This window comes from Saccostrea echinata, unplaced genomic scaffold, assembly GCF_033153115.1.
Source record: "Saccostrea echinata isolate AGI-Se365-2 ecotype Australia unplaced genomic scaffold, CSIRO_AGI_Sech_v1 ptg000017l, whole genome shotgun sequence".
Taxonomy (NCBI): Eukaryota; Metazoa; Mollusca; class Bivalvia; order Ostreida; family Ostreidae; genus Saccostrea; species Saccostrea echinata.
Genome location: NW_026889766.1, coordinates 24,814 through 32,469, shown reverse-complemented (window position 1 = coordinate 32,469; position 7,656 = coordinate 24,814). Strand labels below are relative to the sequence as shown.

The window sequence follows — 7,656 nt, the reverse complement described above, 5'->3', positions numbered from 1 at the left end:
TATATTGAAGTTAAGTGTCAATCTGACAATGAAGCGTATGTTAGACATAACAATGACTGTGATGTGAGAGACAAGGGTACATGCAGTACGTCCTCTAACGTAGCTAATCCACCTAAAATTAGAAAATAAGAAATAAGTTTTAAAAATAACACCAAAAGGTCTTGACCTACAGTACATGGTTAAAAATAAAACACATTTCATTGGCTCCCTTCCTGTGAATATATAACTTGCTATGAATACTAATAGCAGGAGCAGGACTAAAGCACCAAAGGGCAATAACTGTAACTTACTCCAAATCAAAAAAAAGAAATATAATGAAAGATAACTCTTACTGTCTGTATTTATAGTCTTTTTCAAAATGTTGAGTAACAGTGATCCAGTTTGGTGGTGTCTAAAATAAAATAAATAAGAGATGATTAATTATATCACCTTTTACATTCAAAAAGGGAAAAAAAATTCCTGAAATGAAGAAATATGGTAAATGAAAGGTGTTAAATGAGATGTAAATGCTATAAAAAATTACCTTTTATAAATAGGTTTCCTTCTTGTATGTCAATATTAATCTCCCTTTCTGTTAACTCAAACCCACTGCCATTCTTCCTTTCTTTATCATCCCAGTACACAACCTAAAATATAATTTGAACAATTATAATCCCATTCTTATCAGCTCTTTTGTTTATTAAACAAGTACACAATCTAAAATATCATTTATAAAACTATATTCCTGTTCTTATTGGCCATAAATAAGTGATGAAATATTTGAAATTAACTTGTATGGCTGATACAATTATAAATTTTATAACTGAAATACATGTATATATAAACATAAATTTCAATTGAACATTTAGGCAATACACCTTACACCAAAAACATTAATATAAACAATTAACATTTAAAAACATGCACAAGACATAAATATACTACCATTAATAATTAGTGATGAATGCATCATGATGGAGAACCAAAAAGATGACTGATGTCTACTCAAATTGATGAATAAAATGATGAAATTATATATTTACTGAGGATGATTTTTTTCTTAACAAAAAGTGTGTTACATTAAATAACACACTGGTCTGGATATGTGTTAAATTATTATTATACCTCATTATTAAATGTATAACATGATTGTTTTACCCAAAAAAGTGATAGGCTAATATACTTTGTATCTCACGCAACATCCACCAAAAACTCAAAATTTGCAAGGTACGTACAACATGCCACCATTTTGCATTTTTCTGTTTAATACATCGCTTTGACTTTCTGCACATATTTTAAAGAAAATGAAATCTTGTCACCTTTAACAACTTCCAATAACTTCCGTTATATCCATTTTCACACTCCAAATAAATTATTCTAGATACAAGCTGTTCTCTCCTTTAAAATTTTTAAGTTACTTCTTAAGTATGTTATTAATTATAATACCAAAAGTATACTTTTATAAATTATGTCATATGCCACTATTGTCAGGTACCGCTAATAGATTTTTTCTTAAAATCTGGATTTTCTTTGAAATAAAACTTTTCATTCTTAAGTCACTTAAATCACTCTACATTTCTATCTGTTTTCGTCTGTTGTCTTGCATCTCGTCTGTGAACATTTGAATATCTTCAACTTCTTCTCTAGAACAACAGAACCAATATCGACCAATTTTGGAATATAGCATGTATGGGTAAAGGGGAACAAAATTGTGAATTTCATGGTCCCTGTCCCCCAGGAGCCTGGGACCAAAACCATCAAAATTAATGCAATTTTTAAAAAAAATCTTCTTCTTTACGTTTGGACAATAAGCAGTCAAACTTTCGGCACGATTGTATTAATTTCTGAGCCCTTTATCAAAATTCATGGCCCCAGGGTCAGGGATTTTGTAGTAAGGGTGGAGCTGTAGGTACTCATCATATACTGAAAATGCATTATTTCTTTGAAAATCTTCTTCTCTGCCCTGGGTTGTATTTTACTCTTTCTTCTATGGATCCTTTACATTGTTGTATTGTTCTCAGGTGACCATTAAGGCCCTTGGGCCTCTTGTAAATTTATTTAGAGGATGTTTTACAAAATTTGTTATGATATTAAGTGCCATGCACAATTAATGCATTCTGTGAAACAGTGTAAAAATCTCATATTCAATTACTTTGTAAACTCCATTTTCAAAACTCCTTATCTGGCCCTCCCAATCTTGGTTTTCGCCACTCTCTATAGTCCAGGTATGCACAATTTCTTTACCTACTAAGTCATCGGGATGGAATCTGGTTTCTTGCGCATTTCTTCTCAATTCTATTAATTTTAAAAGATTATCCAGTAATTTGTTATGATCAAAGACCTTTCCTTTTGAAGAAAACTGCAGCAACTCCTTCTGGTTTTTTTCAATTTTAAAAACTTTTTTGTAAATGTTTGTTTCTTTAATGTCTCTACTTTCTCCTTTTTTGTCTTCAGCTTCTCTATTTCTTCTCTAATCTTCCCTTCACTCTCCCAAAGCCCAACTTTTCTCATGTCCTCTATTGCTCTATCTAACTCAGTTGATTTTTTTTCCTTCTTCCTTCTAGCTTCTTTTTCTTTTTCTTCTAAAATCTTTGTTTGTTTTCTAAAAAGTTCTTCATTTTTCTCTCTGTCTTTTAGCATAAAAGTTCTATTTTCTGAACGAGCCTGATCTATTATCTCTTGTTGTTCACTTATATCCTTCTTCTTTAACCACTCTTCTGTTCTGTTATTACAATATAAAATGCTACTTTCGATGGAATTTAATGATGATGTGGAGGATGCTTTTAATTTAAAATCTAATTGTCCCATGAGTCTTTCCAGGCAAATGTTATTTGTATCACATGAATTACACTCTTTTAATTCATTGCCACTGATGTTAAAATATTTCCCTCCACTTAAAAATTCACTAAATAGTTTACTGGCTTTCCTTTTTAAAACATTACAAAGACGCTTTATAAAAACACATTAAGATTGTCATTCAGTGAAGTTTTCAATAAAAATTCAAAAACCTCGTCATAAAAATATGGACCATAAAAAAGTGAAACTTCATTGTTCAAAGCTAAAATTGGATTTTCAATAAACAAATCTAAAACATATAAAAGTCTCTGAAATACAGAACCCATATCTAAAATGTTTCCAACTTCTGTTGCTTTTAAAAAATAAGGTCCTGTGATAATTTTGCATAAAATGCCAAGTGATCTTAAAAGAGTTAAAAATGTTTTGTTCTGCAAACATAATAAAATAAAATTCTGATTAAAAGTGTAAGAAGCTTTCAAAGAATAAAAATACTGTAATACAAGTTTGTGCATAAAAAAAGTACCTGCAGCATTATAAAACATAACATTAAAACGATTGCCTCTAAACTTTACAAAGGGAATGTCTGAAACACTATGATTTTTCATATAAACTTGTATATCATTGGGATCACCAGTCCCATCTTTAAAAAATAATTTCGATACAGATTTTAAAAGACACAAAGTAAAAGGCTCTTTCAATGAATGGGTATACCCAGGAAATCTTAAAGACAACTCTTGTTCAATATTAAAAATTTCTTCTATACATACATCTGAAAACTGCAGGAGGGGGTGAATAGAACATTTAAAAGAATGTACATTATGATCTATATCTTTACTTAAAATATCATTTACTTTTTGTTCAGTAGCACTTCTGTCGGTCATAAAACAAGAGATATTGTTTAAAATAGTATCACTGTCACCCTCTTTCTGTGATATATCTATTAAAATATCTTTTGTAATATCTACATATGTCTCCCCCTTTCCATCACAGACCTCTCTTAAACCTGCAGACAGAACTTTGTCACCAGTATTAAACTGAACTCCATAATAATGCTTCCCTTTCTTCGTAGTTGCGTCTCTATGCATTGTGATATTTGCACTGTTCTTAAGTTCTTCATTTAAATGATTTCTCGAAACTACGCCCATTTCACTGGTTAAAATACCTGCCGTACTCTTTGATGGTAGATTTTCTACATTGATATTAAAAACATCTAAAACAGATTTAATAATTGGGGCAATATGTACTAAAGCTATATTCCTACTTCTAAAATTATAATATAAGTTTCTTAATTTAAAATTGTACGGTTTCCCTTTACCATTCTCTCTAAAATCAATATTTTTTTTATATGTACAACATCATCATCATCACAATTACTTTCTTTTTCTGATATTAAAAAATCTATTTCTTTCTTCAAGTCTGCAATAACTGTTTTCATAGTATTGCACTGTACACTTTTATCTTTTTTTTCAACATTTTCTTTTGTCTTCATTTTTTTAATAACATTTTCTAATTTTTTTATTTTTTCTTGTTTTTTTTTTTTAATTTTCTGTTTGTATTTCTAACATTAAAAGCTCTTATTTTGTCTTTAAGAGCCGTATTCTCTCTTCGTAGGTGTTCAATCACAATATTCTGCTCCGATATAATTTTGAGTTTCTCCTTCAAAAGTTCATCTTCCTTCATTTCTCTCAGTTCCTTTGATGAATCCTCTTTTCTAATTTCCTTACTCTCCTCTTCCTCTCCACTTCCATTACTTATCAATGAGTTTTTGGTTTGGGGTAATTGAAAGATATTGTTTAAGTATGAATTTATTTTGTCTTTGTTGCTGTATTTCTTGAGTTTATCTATTTCCTTCTTTATTCGATTTACTTTGTACAAGAGACTTACTCTGTTAACTTTTGTATATTCAATTTTCAATTCGTCACACACTTCATGGTGTAAGTATTTCATAAAATTTGCACGGTTTTTATGTTTTAAATATATTTCGTAAACACCTAAGTAAGTGAGAACCATGATTATGTGCAAAAAAGTGAGTGTTAACTGAATTTTTACCATGAATGCTGTGCAAAATGAAATGAAAAAAAAAAAATGAAGACAAGCACAAAACAAAGACAATAAACTAAATATACAAGACGAGGACAATAAACTAAACATAAAAGACAAAGACAGTGAACCAAAGAAAATAAAAACAAAAAATGAAATAAAAATATCACACATACATAAAAGCAAATTATGCTTTAAAAAAATTGAGATATATTTACCTTTTATGGAAAAATTCAGTCACTGTGTCACTCGTAATTTCTCAAGTCCTAGAATACGACAAAAAAAAATTATAATATAAGTTTTTAATGAGAAAATCATTTTATCACTTGTAATACTGCTTTATACAGTGGACATTGCTCATACGATATCATTTTCATATCCACAGTTGTGACATCACAATGGTTTTTGCATGAATATGATCAAGTCAAATATTAAGGATTTACATATATATAATACAGTATAACGCATAAAAAAGCTATGTGTGAAACATGTGATAAAAACAAACTCCCATGTTTTTTGGTTACATGTGATTTTTTTTTATCAAACTCATTGTGTGTTTTATCCCCGAGCCTTAAAAAAATCATACCCAACCACAAATCATGAAAGATCCTATATGTCCAATTTGCCTTTTTACGTCTTTATATTAATATATGTTTTCCGAAGTCTATAAAGAAATGGACTATATAAAGGGCAGGTAATTTGATTCCCAGAAAATGCCTGTGTTGACCAATCTACCAACTTTCAAAATAATCGTGCAAAAATGTGCAATGTTACAGAAAACATTTTACATTTCAATAAAAATCAATAGCCTTTAAAAAATCATTATAAATGTCTAAATTCATGCTACTTCCTATAAATGCCAAGGAATCATAGAAAATACAAAAGCTACGACCTTTCTTGTGGACATATTTTTGTTGTTCTCAATTGATTTAAAAACAATTAACAGGTTTTAAGAGCTTTCTTGCAAACCAAAAACTATACCCCAACATAAAAACACCTTACGCACCACTGTCATCAACATCAAAGTCCGTCAAGTAATACTTACCTCGATTTATTTCTAGGATCCAAGACCCATCGACAAACGCATGCAGATATGGCTACCAGGTGCCTTCCGGTTGTTACTATTTTAAGATTAAAATGGCGTTAACTGGAATAGCTATCTAACGTCAACAAGTGCACACTTTCGTCTGCACAACATTATTACTACGAATGGTAGTAATTCCCATGTTTTGCTGAATTATTAACTTTAAGTACCTTTCTATCAAATCTGCCTCTCTGCCACGTGTTTTCATTGCTCCTTTTCTCATATCCTCATAAATCGCTTCATTAAATGTAAATAAAGCGATGTCTTGCGAAACGTTTTGACGTTTTCAACTTTGTTTACAAGCGTCTTGGTGAAATCAAGCGTTCTCCGTATACCCCATAGCAAAGTAAATTTAGAACCCAAAACGGTGCTCGGCGAAACTTATTACACTAGGGTAGAATAAAACGTCATATATATTTGAGGTTGCACCGCCTGGACATACAATTGCTTACAAAGCTATTAACAATTTAATAAAAAATAAAACTTATGATTCATGGTTTATTCTATCTAGATAGAAAATATGATGCTAACTAAATGTATCAAAATTCATTGATGTACCTAAATCGGCTTTAATTTTATTGCGCTAGTCCACGAACCTTTTGATAACCCCTAGTAAATATGAGACAATTAGGTCATAATAAAGAGAAACATTACGTGTAAAACAGAAATTCATCTAGATCATAACTATGTCAAGGTTTTATTCAGTTTCGCCGTGTACATAAATGCATGTACATCCCATTTTTTTTTATCAGTTAGAGAAGTGCACCCCTCCATTTTGAGATCCTAGTTGGAACACTGCTGTGTTTCTACAAATTCTAATTGATATTATATTCAATTTGTTGATATTATAAAGAAATGCGGTTTACTACTTTGAAATTCCATAAGCATTGCATGTACGTTTATTTCTAATCTAATAAACACTAAAACTACTAACATTATTTTATATTATGTAAGTCTGAGCTGTCGAGGTAAGAACTCTACGATACGGTTATAAATACATGTATACGTATAATGAGTGTGGAATTAACCACTCTATTAAGGAAGAAGGATAGACGACCTTGTTGCTAGCATAGCAAAATGTATCAGATATTTGTTTCTAATTTCTTTTTTTATTTATTTTTTTAATGAGGAACAAATTTAAAAACTAAAACATTATTTCGATATATGAATAATTTTAGGTCAACCATTAACTATATCAACGAAATTTATGAATGGTAAGCTCATATTTACATGGACGAATATTTCAACGTCTAGCCGTTTTATATGCATCACAAAGGATTCTCAAAAATCTGACTGGATTCGGAGCTATGATTACAAATATACTGTAGAAGGTATCATGCAATATAAAACTGTGACGATAAAGGTTCGGGAGAATATCCAGTCATCTTCTGTGGACTATGAGAAGAAATATTACAACAACGGTAAGTTTGTTTTGAACTAACTGCTTTCAATTAATAGAGATATAGTTATATGTATGTTAGTATAATGGTATAAAAATGATGCCAAAGCTATGCAGAACAAATAATGCAGATAACATGAGAACAAAGAAAATCAACTATTATTTAGTTGACCGAATAATAAGTAAGAAAGGTTCTAAAAAGTTTTATTATATGATTGAATAATTCCTATCTCTCATCTGGCTCATATCCAGCAATGTAGAAAACATACTACGTTATTTTCACCTGCACGTGACCTTCCAGGTAAATGTAAGTATTTATTTTCTCTACATTGGTCTAAAAATATTTCGGGAGATTCCA

At 30.2% G+C, this 7,656-nt stretch overlaps 1 pseudogene; it reads right to left on the bottom strand.

Annotated features, from left to right (window-relative positions):
* Positions 1-211: 211 nt before the first annotated feature.
* Positions 212-4,264, bottom strand: LOC133189317 (uncharacterized; annotated as a pseudogene).
* Between the last annotated feature and the right edge of the window lie 3,392 nt (positions 4,265-7,656).